This window comes from Schistocerca piceifrons, chromosome 7, assembly GCF_021461385.2.
Source record: "Schistocerca piceifrons isolate TAMUIC-IGC-003096 chromosome 7, iqSchPice1.1, whole genome shotgun sequence".
Classification (NCBI taxonomy): Eukaryota; Metazoa; Arthropoda; class Insecta; order Orthoptera; family Acrididae; genus Schistocerca; species Schistocerca piceifrons.
Window position 1 is genome coordinate 432543794 of NC_060144.1, and position 13162 is coordinate 432556955.

General features: G+C 37.7%; 1 protein-coding gene across 2 annotated transcripts in view; it reads left to right on the forward strand.

The window, feature by feature from the left end:
• Positions 1–13162, forward strand: part of LOC124805181 (myosin heavy chain, clone 203-like) — a 259196-nt gene that overhangs the window by 20853 nt on the left and 225181 nt on the right. Inside the window, exon 1 of one of the 2 annotated variants that reach the window (XM_047265672.1) lies at positions 11063–11208. The exons of the other annotated variant lie outside the window; for it this stretch is intronic. The gene's annotated coding sequence lies outside the window, so the exon portion shown is untranslated. Of the gene's footprint in view, positions 1–11062; positions 11209–13162 lie in introns of those variants that run through there. 2 annotated transcript variants of the gene reach the window in all.

Genomic DNA, 13162 nt, shown 5'->3' on the forward strand with positions numbered 1-13162 from the left:
TCGCGGGCAAGTGCTCTACCATCTGAGCTACCGAAGCACGACTCACGCCCGGTCTCACAGCTTTACTTCTGCCAGTATCTCGTCTCCTACCTTCCAAACTTTACAGAACCTCTCCTGTGAACCTTGCAGAACTAGCACATTGCTGCTGTTCAGGAAACCCACACTGACAATGGAGATCAAATGAAACAGAGAGGAAAAAATCCTTGCTTTGACTTATTAAGAGCAATTACCATCGTGCTTATGAAGTAACAACTTACATATGACTGTCAGTCAAGAATGCACATCTATGCACTGTATATGATCTCAGTGGCCTCCACGAGAGTTATTGTGATCATTCCTCAGTTTTGGTTACTGATAATAACTTGATACCAGTGCCTATGAGTTTAATTTGTACACCACAGCACTGAAGATGATCACTATGTGATTGAAAATCGATTTTACTATCAACAAACCATCAATATTATGGCCAACGCTGACCTTTCTTTTAATTTAATATTCCATAGCTGATAACGACATTAGATGCAGGATCACCAATGTAGAGAAGATGTAGGTGAGGATTCTCCAGGTTAATAATACAGATCACGAACATCATGCTACAGCTGAGTCAGCAAAAGTTGATCCTTGCTATGGGCTGGGCATGGCAGTTTTGTGGACCTACCTCAACCAATAATGTAACACGATTTTGTAAATGTCTCTATGACAATGCCTCACTGTTGGCACAGCCTTGTAGACAGCCACTGTTTTTTCACGTGCCACCATTAGTGCTTTGCAGTTGGAAGCTAGCAACAGCACTGCAGGCTGTCAGGGATCTTCTTATTCTATCTCAACAATAGGCAGAGATATGTAAGAGAACAAGTATACACATCAGAATGGACTAGCACAAAGATTGTCCTGTAGTGGGAAGGCCAAACTGATTGTCATCTAACAGATCCTCAATTTTGTTTTCAGTTCTTCTGTTTGTTATTCTTGTCAGCAACTTGTATGCATCAGCTGTTAAGCTGATGGTGCAATAATTCTTGCACTTGTCAGCTCTTGCAATCATAGGAAGTGTGTGGATGATATTTTTCTGAAAGTCAGATGGTATATCTACACTTTCATACATTCTACACAGCAACATGGATAATTGTTTTGCTGCCACTTCCCCCAACGATTTTACAAATTCCAATGGAATGTTATTGATCCCTTATGTCTTACTTGATTTTAGGTAAGCGTATCTCTTCATTCCTTAGTACTCTGATACCCCACTTCTTTGTGCATTGATTCTTCCTGACTAGTCTCTTAAACTTCAGCCAATTCTTCATTACCATCTGTGATCTGAGTCTATCTCTGCCCCTGGGAATGCCTTAAAATCCAAAAACTGATTTCAGAACTCCTGCTTGACCATGATGTAATCTAACTGAAATTTCCCTTTATCTCCTGGCCTTTTCCATGTATACCTCCTCCTCTTGTGATTTTTGAACAGAGTACTCAGTAATACCACATGAAATTTATTGCATGACTCAATTTTGGGGAAATCAACCATGGCAAGTAAAGTATTTGTCACTCAGAAAAGAGCACTGCCAATTTTAACAGGAGTGAGTAGAAATCATTCATGCATAAATCTTTTTAAAACACACAAAATTTAACAGTGACCTCACAATATATCCTATCCCTTATGTCCTTTTTAGTTAAGAACCTATCCATGCACAAAACCAATAGTGACTATCATGATTATGAAACAAGATCAAAACATGACTTGTATATGGATAGAAAAAAAACTTGAGCCTAGTACAAAAAGGTGTATACTACTCAAGCAAAAAGATGTTTAATGCACTTCCTGTGGACTTAAAAAATCTTAGACCTGCAAGTGTAATACCACAATTTAAAAGTAAATTAACAGAATATCTTCTGGAACACTCTTTTTTACTCTCTTGCTGAGTTCTTTGACATAAACACATCTATATCGTAAGTCAGATATGGCACATTGACTCGTAATATTTGCTGTTACCACTTTGTAACTGAACATGACCTATGTCAGAATAACAACACTTTACTTCTAGAAAATTTATGACATAATATGGAATAATTGTAATTTATTACTGCATTGTTTTAAACCTCTGTTTTACTTTAGGAAGTGCCTAAGCTTGTTATTGTTAACATATGTTGTTCCTTTACACATACTATTGCAATTTGTATCTATTAGCATCTACACTGAAGAGCCAAAGAAACTGGTTCACCTGCCTAATATTGTGTAGGACCCCTGTGAGCACCCAGAAGTGCCACAACACGATGTGGCATGAACTCAACTAATGTCTGAAGTAGTGCTGGTGGCAACTGATGCCATGAATCTTGAAGGGCTGTCCATATATCTGACAGAGTACGAGGGGTAAGATCTCTTCTGAACAGCACATTGCAAGGCATCCCAGATATGCTCAATAATGTTCATGTCTGGGGAGTTTGGTGGCCAGTGGAAGTGCTTAAACTCAGAAGCCACTCTTTAGCAATTTTGGACATGTGAGATGTCGCATTGTCCTGCTGGAATTTCCCAAGTCCATCAGAACGCATAATGGATATAAATAGGTGCAGATGATCAGACAGGGTGTTTACATACATGTCACCTGTCAGTATCTAGGTGTATCAGGGATCCCATATCACTCCAACTGCATACGCCCCACACCATTACAGAGCCTCCACCAGTCCCCTGCTGACATGCAGGGTCCATGGACTCCTGAGGCTGTCTCCATACCCATATACATCCAGCTGCTTGATACAATTTGAAATGAGACTATTCTGACCAGGCAACATGTTTCCAGTCATCGACAGTCCAATCTCAGTGTTGACAGGCACAGGCGAGGTGTAAAGCTTTGTGTTGTGCAGTCATCAAGGGTACACAAGTGGGCCTTTGGCTCTGAAAGCCCATATCGATGATGTTTCATTGTATGATTAACACGCTGACACTTATTGATGGCCCAGCACTGAAATCTGCAGCAATCTGCGGAAGGGTTGCACTTCTGTCAGGCTGCCATTGGTCCCGTTCTTGCAGGATCTTTTTCTGGCCGCAGCGATGTCAGAGATTTGATGTTTTATCGTATTCCTAACACTCACGGTACCCTCGTGAAATGGTTGTACCAGAAAATTCCAACTTCATAGATACCTCAGAGATACTGTGTTCCATCGCTCGTGTGCCGACTATAACACCACATTCAAACTCACTTAAATCTTGATAACCTGTCATTGTAGCAGCAGTGACTGATCTAAAAACTGCACCAGGCTGTAACGCCGGAAATGCATATCCTCCTATTTCCATCTATTGCACTGCAAATTTTTGTCCTTATTTTGTTACCCGAAGATATAACATTTCTGTGTCTTTGTATATTGTAATTGTTTTACTATTTGTATATATATGCATTTTTGTCGATGTATAATTGGTTTGTTTTGTGAATATTATTTGTATTTATACACTGGGTATAGCCTAGGGAAAACTATGCTATCGAACGAATACATCGATAGGTCGTGTGGAGAACCAAAGTGTTTAGGATCTTTGGTAGTGTTAACTCTGTCGCGTGGAGCGCGGGCAGAGGAGAGTCTGGCGGGAGTAGTGTGGTTGAGCAGGTGTGTTGTGTGATGCTCCCGCGAGTTGCCGCGCTTTCGGGGTTTGGCAGCATGTAATGGCTATGATGGTTTCCGACACGGTGTCGCGGACGGGAAGCATTAGCTGGCGCACATCAAGAGCCCGTTTCGCCTGGTGACCATGTCGAGAAGAAGGCGCGCCAACATCCAGCTTCTGCAACAGCGACGGCCGACAATGAGTGACTGTCGCCACCTCCTCGATCGACGGCTTCAAACCTTCAATCAACCAACAAGGAAGACTGGAAGCACGTAAAGTTTTAGAACTGTATGGCAGACCTCAGCTCTTCAAACTGTTCCATTTTCATAACTATAATTACAGCAACTTAGCATGAACATTTGTTGCTCATTGTCCCAATTGCATTACCAAGCAGGGTCCCTTCCTTTACCAGAATGAACCCGAGTGTCGTTGAAATTCATAAGCCAGCATTAAAGTAATATCATTCCATTTCACTGCTTTAATTTCAAAGTTCAGTTAAAGTATTCATAGCTGGCTACAATATTTAGATTACACAAGCACAAATTAAGAGTGCGAGTTTTGTTACCATATTTTAGCTTATCTGTGACTGCAGCTCAGCTTGGTACGTACTAAATTTTACTATTGTTAATTGTTCAGAATTATTTAATTCAAGTTCAAAGTTAAATCTCTTATTTCTAAATTGCATAGATTCAAGTAGCTTTTGAAATGATTGTTGAGGTAGCCCAAGACTAACCGTATTTTACTGAATTTCGATGTGCTTCAGAAACAAAGCTCACTATTAATTTCAATCACTAAATTAACTTTCAATTTTTAGGTTTTATTAATTCTTTTGCTAAATTAAGTCAGAGTGTAGCGAAATTTATTACTTCTGACAAACATTCAGTTTTCACACAACACGTGTCAACCTTCAGTTGCCACACTTTTAGTGCTAATTATGTGTGCATTAATCTTTCATTTTCAGTTATTATAGTAGTTGCCCATAGGACTGGCGACCGTAATTTTCCCCAAATATCAAATATCTAATTAACACCAATTAATTGTTAACGTAATGACCGCACAATTACTTTCTTTATTAATTTTACCCTTTTCTCAAAATTAATTTCCACCAATTTCATTTGCATTTTTCCTTTCATTTAGATGCAACCCTTTCCTCCCTCTTTACCGACAGATTGACTTCGGTGACGATTGATTTTCCCAAATTTCCATTAGGTACACGCGGTTTAATTTTTCACTGTCATTAAGGTCGATAAGTGAGGGGGAGGTTACAAGACGCTTGTTGTCTTATATGGGCGTTGCCAACTGCAGTGCCGCATTCTGCCTGTTTAAATATCTCTGTATTTGAAAATGCATGCCTATGCCAGTTTCTTTGGCATTTTAGTGTATAAGTGCTACTGTTCTCATATATAATTATGACTCATTCCACATCAATACAAATCTCTTGTATACAGCAGCTACAGAACATGAATAAATAAATAAAAAACAATCTTTCTCCTCTCTCATTCTACTACCAAGCAAATTTTCTCTCGTAGCCCTTTCTTCTACTCCTTCACCTACAACCACATTCCCATCCCCCATGACTGTTGATTTTCATTGAATTCTGCATTCAATATCCTGATTTCTTTCTCTATTTCTTCATCTTTGGCTTGCATAGTCAGCATGTATATTTGAACTATTGTTGCCAGTATTCGTGTGCTGTTGATTCTGAAGAGAGCACTATCACTGAACTGTTTACAGTAACTCTTTGCCTTATCTTCTTTTTCATAGTGACTCCTACTCCTGTTATACCATTTGCTGCTGCTGCTGATATTACCTATAGTGGGAACCCAGCCACTTAGATCATGTCATGAACAAGAAGAAGAGAAGAGACCTCCAAGAGTAGAAGCAGTATCAAGTGTAGCGGGCAAACAGAAAACTGTACCTCCATTACATCTAAATGATTTTTTAGTAGAAGGCAGTAAGGGGAAGAGGCCCATAAGGTAAATAGTGCCAGAGATTTAATAGCCTCTCAGAAAAATAGTGCATCTGTAAAGAAAGACAGGTTTGATTTTATAATATGTTATCTTATCATTGAAGGAGTACGGGATAAAGAATTTATTGTCAATGACTTTGGATTAGAAAATAAGTTTGATATCTTTTGTTTAAGTGAACACTGGGCTAGTGAAAGTGAACTTACATTTATTAAATTTGATAATTATAATCTAGCCAGTAGCTACTGCAGAAAATTGCATTTAAGAGGTGGTGTGGCAATCTATGTTACCAAATCACTTAGAGGCACAGTCAATAGATTAGATCTAGATTTTCTGTGTGATGAACAAAACTTTGAAGCTGCTGGTATAGTAATAGACAGTTTTAAGTTAGTTGTAATTTCCTTGTACAGGTCACCTAAGGGAATAACCAATGTATTTTTAGAAAAACTGGACCTGCTGTTACATTTACTTACAGATACTAGAGGGATACATTATGATATTGTGATAGGTGGAGATGTGAATGCTGATTTTGATGTTACAACACAAAAATGTACTGTCAGTGAACTCCAAAACCTACTAAGACAGTGCAACTTACATTCAGTCAATAACAAGCCTACAAGAGTACATGCATGTCTTGACAATATTTTTGTAAATTTTAAAACAACAGAAGAATCATGTTGTGTGACAGTATTTCCATATTCTGGTCATGATTCAGTATCTTTAAATTATACAAGTAGGTTCCCTCTTGATAAGAGTAATGATAATAAGCCTGTCCCAGAAGTTGTGGTCACTAGACCAGTCACAGATGAGAAAATTGACAAGTTTCGTATGTCTCTTTCTAACAGAGATTGGTTTGGCCTGTGTTATGATGACACACATTATACTCTAAGCAATTATCTGCCAGCAAAAGTACTATTTGATAGGTTTCTTAAAGCATTTTTGGGACACTTTAATGACTGCATTCCAATAAGAAAATGCAAAGTAACTGACAGAGTCTTAAAAGCAAAAGTTCCAAATAGACAAAATCCGTGGTATACAAAACACCTGTCTACTATGAAAAATCAAGTTATGTTGTTGTACAATATTTATAGAAATCTGAAAACCAACCATGCTAAATTAGCCTATCTTAGATCTAGGAATGTGTACAAAAAAGCAATTGTGGAAACCAAACAAGCACACAACCTCAGAAGTATTGAGAAATCCACCAATAAGTGCAAAGCAGCATGGACACTAATAAATAGTGGCGTCAAAGATAAAAGAAGTGACAAAATTAGTATCTCTCCCCAGGAATTTAATGACTTTTTTATTAAATCAGTTAAGGAAGTAGGAAGCGCTATAATTAAACCTGAAAACAGCTCATCACAGTTACTGTCAAAAAATGTTGCTAGGTCATCAACAAACACAAGTACTTTAAATTTTTCTGAGGTCTCACCTGGTTTTGTGTTAAGAATAGTGAAGCAGTTAAAATCATCAGACAGTGTAGACACATATGACCTGTCTTCTAACATGCTGAAGAAAGTAATAGACTGTATAGTTTACCCCCAACTTATTGAATAAACAAGTGTATACTGGAGGGTTTTTTCCCTGATGAGCTTAAACTGTCTAGGGTAGTTCCAGTACATAAAAAAGGAAATAAAAATTCTGTCTCAAGTTACAGGGCAATATCCATAGTAACAGTTTTTTCAAAAGTTCTAGAATGCATAATTTACCAACAATTATCGGTTTACTTTGATAACATAGGATTAATAAGTGGTACACAGTACAGCTTTACGAAAAACCTGTCAACCATTGATGCCATAGACAATGTTGTTAAATACATCCATCAAGTATTTGAAGTAAATGCTTTGCTCAAGTGACTTTTTGTGACCTAAGCAAAGCCTTTGACTGTCTAGAACATACACTACTATTCGAAAAAATGGACTTTTATGGTGTTAAAAGTAACAGCCTTATGCTATTAAGATCATATTTACAAAACCGTAAGCAAGCCATCTGTGTTGGGAAATAAATGTCCAGTATAGAACAAGTTAAGGTAGGTGTTCTGCAGGGATCCGTGCTGGGTCCTTTCCTTTTCTTAATAATGATAAATGACCTGCCATCATTTATTAAATCCAGAACAGTACTCTATGCTGATGATACAACGTTTCTGAATAGCAGTAATGATCTTAATAGCCTTACAACATGTGTTACAGAGACAATTGAGCAAGCTTCACTCTGGTTTAAAGCAAATGGGTTCTTGCTTAATGAAAGCAAAACCCAGCAGATGGTATTTAGTTTAAAAGACAAGTTTCCATCAGATGATCCTAGTTGTGTTAAATTTTTGGGGGTATATTTGGATGATAAACTTTCTTGGAATCCATACATTAAGAATATTAGTGGTAAATTGTCTAGGGTAATATATTTGTTAAGGCAATTAATGCACTGTGTGCCTAAAAATTATGTAAGAGTATCTTACTACTCATTTTTCCAAAGCATCATATCCTATGGTATTACTTTATGGGGAAACTCCACTTGTGTGCATGATATATTATTGCTGCAAAAGAAATCTATTAGGATAATTACAGGCTCACCATACAAGGCTCATTGTAAACCTTTGTTTACTCAACAAAAAATCATGACAGTAATAAACCTATATATTTATTATGTTTTAATCTACACAAAAAAGAACTTACCTAAAGTAAAACGCAGGGCAAATATACATTGTTACAGCACTAGGACAAATAGCTGTATCTATACGCCCTACCACAGACTGTCAAAATCAGTTAACAGTTATGAACTTATGGGCCACTAATTATTTAACAAACTTCCAGAAGCTATACAAAATTTACCAGAGCAACAATACAAACAAACACTTTATGACTCGTTAGTTGTAAACCCATTCTACAATATAAAGGATTTCGTTACCTGTGATATTAAACTGTAACGTTAATAACAATTCTGTTCTTTTATAGCATGTACTGTATCGTAATATGTTTATGACTTTGTCTATTGCTGTAATGGCTTAAAGATAATAAAATTATTATTATTATTATTATTATTATTATACTCCTCTCACCACAAATCCTCAACTTCTTTCTATTTAATTTCGCTATATCTAGTCTGAGCCTTACTATTTCCCTTTTCAGATTTTCTAGCTTCCCTACCACGTTCAAACTTCTGATATTCCACACTCTGACTCACACAACATTATCCTCCCGCTGGTTATTCAGTCTTTTTTCTCACGGTCTGTTGGCAGTCCTCTTCAAGAGATCTGAATGGGGGACTACTCTGGAATCTTTAGCCAGTTCAATTACGTGTTCTATGGATGCAAGTTATGTCTTTAATGCAGTGTTTCCCATTGCACTCTGCATCCTCACGCCACTGAAAATTGCTGAAACTTTTGCCTCTTAGGTGAAGTTTCCCACCTGAAGGGCAAGAGAGTGCCTTGGGCCTCTGTCCACTCCTCTGCCCTCTTTGACAAGGCTGTTGGCAGAATGAGGTTGATTTCTTGAATGCAAACTGTCCATGACAGCTTAAATCATTCGCAGAAACTATAGACAGGAGGAGGGCCATTACCAATTCCCTGTGGCAGACTGTATTCCAACTTCCGTTCATATGATGGTGCTCGTTGGACTGAATGTCTTCTGCTTTCCACATAAGATTTGAGTGTTGCCAAAACAGAGCCTCCAACTCAATATTGACTGACCTCGTTTGGAAGAAGGTTACAAGGGATGCAGCCAAATGGTTTACTAGAGTCACAAAATCTTATAAAGGCTAAAGATTATTTTTCCTCAAAATTGCTATAGATTAATTACCAGGTCTAGTGCTGTTGCTGCTGTAGATTTGCCTTTCCGGAAACCATGCTACACTTCTGTAAATAATTCAATCATTTCAAAGTAATTTGAGATTTGGTCTTTCACTGCAATCTCCATGACTTTGGCGAAGACTGTAGTAACCGTGTCAGGCCTACTTCTTTCCGTAATGAAGTCATCACTCGTCAGCTTTTAAAACAAAAAAGGGAAAAATGGAAATAATAACTAATCCTAATGATAATTGGTTACGTAAATGTAATCAACGGGAAAAGTATTGGCGTATTCACAATCGATTACCAGAATAATTAAGAGTAATCGATTAACTGCAATTAATCGTCCTTTCCCAACTTCGAATGAGGTAGAGGGGCACACAATTGAAAATTTTTGGAAGGGGCTTCCAGTTCAGCATACGTTCCAGAGAACTTTGATAGGAACTCATATGGCTCTGAGCACCATGGGACTTAACATCTGTGGTCATCAGTCCCCTAGAACTTAGAACTACTTAAACCTAACTAACCTAAGGACATCACGCACATCCATGCCCGAGGCAGGATTCGAACCTGCGGCCGTAGCAGTCGCGCGGTTCCGGACTGAGCGCCTAGAACCGCTAGACCACCGCGGCCGGCTTTTGACAGGAACTGGGGCATTGTAACTCTTTTAATTTATTCCTGGGCCAAATTGATTACACGATTGAAAAACAATGGGTACTACGACACCAACAGCGCTGTCCTCTTTGTTTGCCATTTTTGGTAAGGTCACTGCCCATTGAAACAAAACTCGTTACCAAGATAACTAGACACTAAAGATTCATTACATGGAATTCTTGTATGGAGCCAAAATACCGCTGAAGACGCCATAGAAAATGCAAACCGACTTCAGGAAATCATTGTACTTCTCAGTTTGGCAAGTGTTTCGACAGCCAAGTGACTGAACTACAAAATACACATTTAATGATACAATCCCAGTAGTACAGGTATTTAACTACCTATACATATATGCGCTTTGTGTTGGTTTTACGCTGGAAATAAAACTGTCTGCATTTTTCCTCTTACGTCCAGCAAATATCTTAATTTTACTATGATGCGTTTAGGTCTTTCATTCCGACGAAAAAACTGTCAGTATCGTAAACGTGAACCGCTGTTTCGAGCAAGTATAACATACATGCACAGTGACATAGACCTATTGTTGTGGTGAAAACAGGACATCCATTGTTAGCCAACATTGCCTCGAGGTGTGCGCCGCCATAGGCTAATAGATTCTATTTACCAGCAACATCAGTGTCTTGTGAAAGTAAGGGTCATTAAAGAGACATCGCCGTACTCCCACAAGCGCAACGCACTTTGTAAATGTTGAATATAAACTTTTTTGTTTTTGAAGGATGCGTGACTCGTCTGTTTCGAACCTTAATTAAATAAATAATTATTTTCTAAACAACATAAAATATTAAGAAAACCTTGCTACAGGAATGCGTCCCATTTCGCACGATTTATATATGGGCCCTATTAAGTAATTGATAGACTTCGAGAACCAATTACCTAGTTGCAGCTGGAACGTACTTATAATAATACTTTAGCCCGTCCGTAACGTTTAGGCACATTGTATTTTTATCGGCAGATTCAGCGCTTCCCATATCGCGATTTTTATTTCGCCAGAGATCTGTGATTATTACGATTACATAAGATTATTGTTTTTACTATCTGTGGTGGTTTAAAGCAAGCGATGTGTTCGAATCGATCAAAACTTCGTTCAGTGCAGTAAAAGAACGAAGGAAATGTGGGAGGATTGATGACATTCACTTTTTGCTACACCGCTAACAGAACGATTAGAAGTCCCGTTCAAGAATAATATTAGTATTTTTTCAATAAGGGTAATTTAAACCGACCAAACATACATTAATTAACATTTAACAATTTTTAATATTTAAAGAGATGGTTTTGCTCCAAAATAAGTATTTAGAATTAAAGAAATCGTCTTTTCGAAATGAGTGTAGATCAGTGCATGAACTGAGTATTTCACCATCCAACACGCAACCAGAAATTGAAAGTGGAATATTTGTTTAGTTTTATGCATTAACTGGAATTTGTTGACAGTAAGCAGTAGAACAACGAAATTTATAGTGGTGACCAGGATTCCTTATTTGTTAGTTTGTTAATCCGTCATTTTGCCCAGTCGTACTAGGCATGTCAAATGTAATAGAACCAAGGACATTGTAAGTATATCTGATATTCAGAATGATGTACATAAATAACTACCTACAGCCACAGTTGCGTTACAACGTGTATACGTTTCACTTTACACATACCTACTGGTTCACAGGGCAATACAGTATCTGTATACAGTGCATCCAATCCCAGTAGCTAGTCATTGTTTGGCATGGTTTCAGCAAGTATTGACTGTACAAGTTAACAGCAGAAATATTCTTACATTAAAGCATGTTGCAAAAGCAGTAACAAACAATTGCTTATGCATCCATGAACAGACAGTTAACTTAAAAAGTCCATATATAATAAAGTAGCCAAAATGTTGCTTTCTTCAGGACGAATTACTTGTGGTGTGATGTGATACCATGTCCAGAAAGCTTTCATGTACACAGAAGAAAATCCAGAAGAGATTATACACACACACACACACACACACACACACACACACACACACACACACACACACACACACAAAACAAAATCTCTATGTTTTTGTGGCGCATTGACTGATCCATTAAATTTTCAGGTGTGTAATTGCGTAAACCCTATTTCTCATAATATTTGGGTCATCCTGAGAGTGAGCCAACACTCTGAAGATGCCCAGAAGGCATAAACCCAATATATTAGAAGAAGAAGTAGAAGTTAAGTGATTACATGTCCTGAAATTAAATGAATCACACCAACAAAGTCCGTTAAGAGGCTAGTATTAATATGAGCTAATATACTGAGTTGGTGAAGTGTAAAAACATTTTTAAAAATGAAAGAATTTTGATTCTGCTCTAAATTTCTTTATTGATGTGAGATGACAATGTACATATACACCTACGCTTGCAAACCATCATGTCATGTTTGTTTATGTAGTAGCATGTTTTTGCAAGATTTCAATATTTATTTCATGTTTGTGATAGACATTGCCAGTGCTTATAAATTTTTGAAGAGAAGTTCACAGTTCCCTATGGAGGTCTGCGTAATTTGAATTGCATAGACTTCCGTGTATTGTATTAAAAATATTAGATAGCAGCTAGACCACCTTACATACTTGAACAGTACAGAATAAGTAGAAGCAGAATATTTGTAACTGATTTCACCCACAGAAATATACTAGGACTATAATGGAGTGTAAGTATTTCTCTGGAGTGATTCAGGAATTTCTCATCTTTAAAGTGGTAATCATATGTGGAAGTGATTTAATGAGAGTCATGTATTTTGAAGCGGTGATGGGCAGTAATAAGAGGAAGTGTACAAAGTGACTTACGAGCCAGCAGCATAATTCTGTCACATCTGTCTGTAGTGTGCACTTTGGGTAGAATGTAGAACATTTTATGATAATTTCTGTGGCAGTGTATGTATGGCAGCAGCTACATTATCATCACACTAACTATTGTAATTATCATTGCACTGTCTATCGTGACTGCTGCATGATTATTACATTAATAAACAATAGTGATAGTATTCAGTGTACACAGATATTTTGAACAGTTTACCCTGTTGGTGTCAGCTGCCACGGGAGAGAACATTTGGAGTGTGTGATGTTGGGCAGAAGTGGAGAGCACACTGATAACACCTCAAAGTGATGTCTGTCTCTCTCAGTGTAGAAAATATCACTTGGCCATCTTTTGA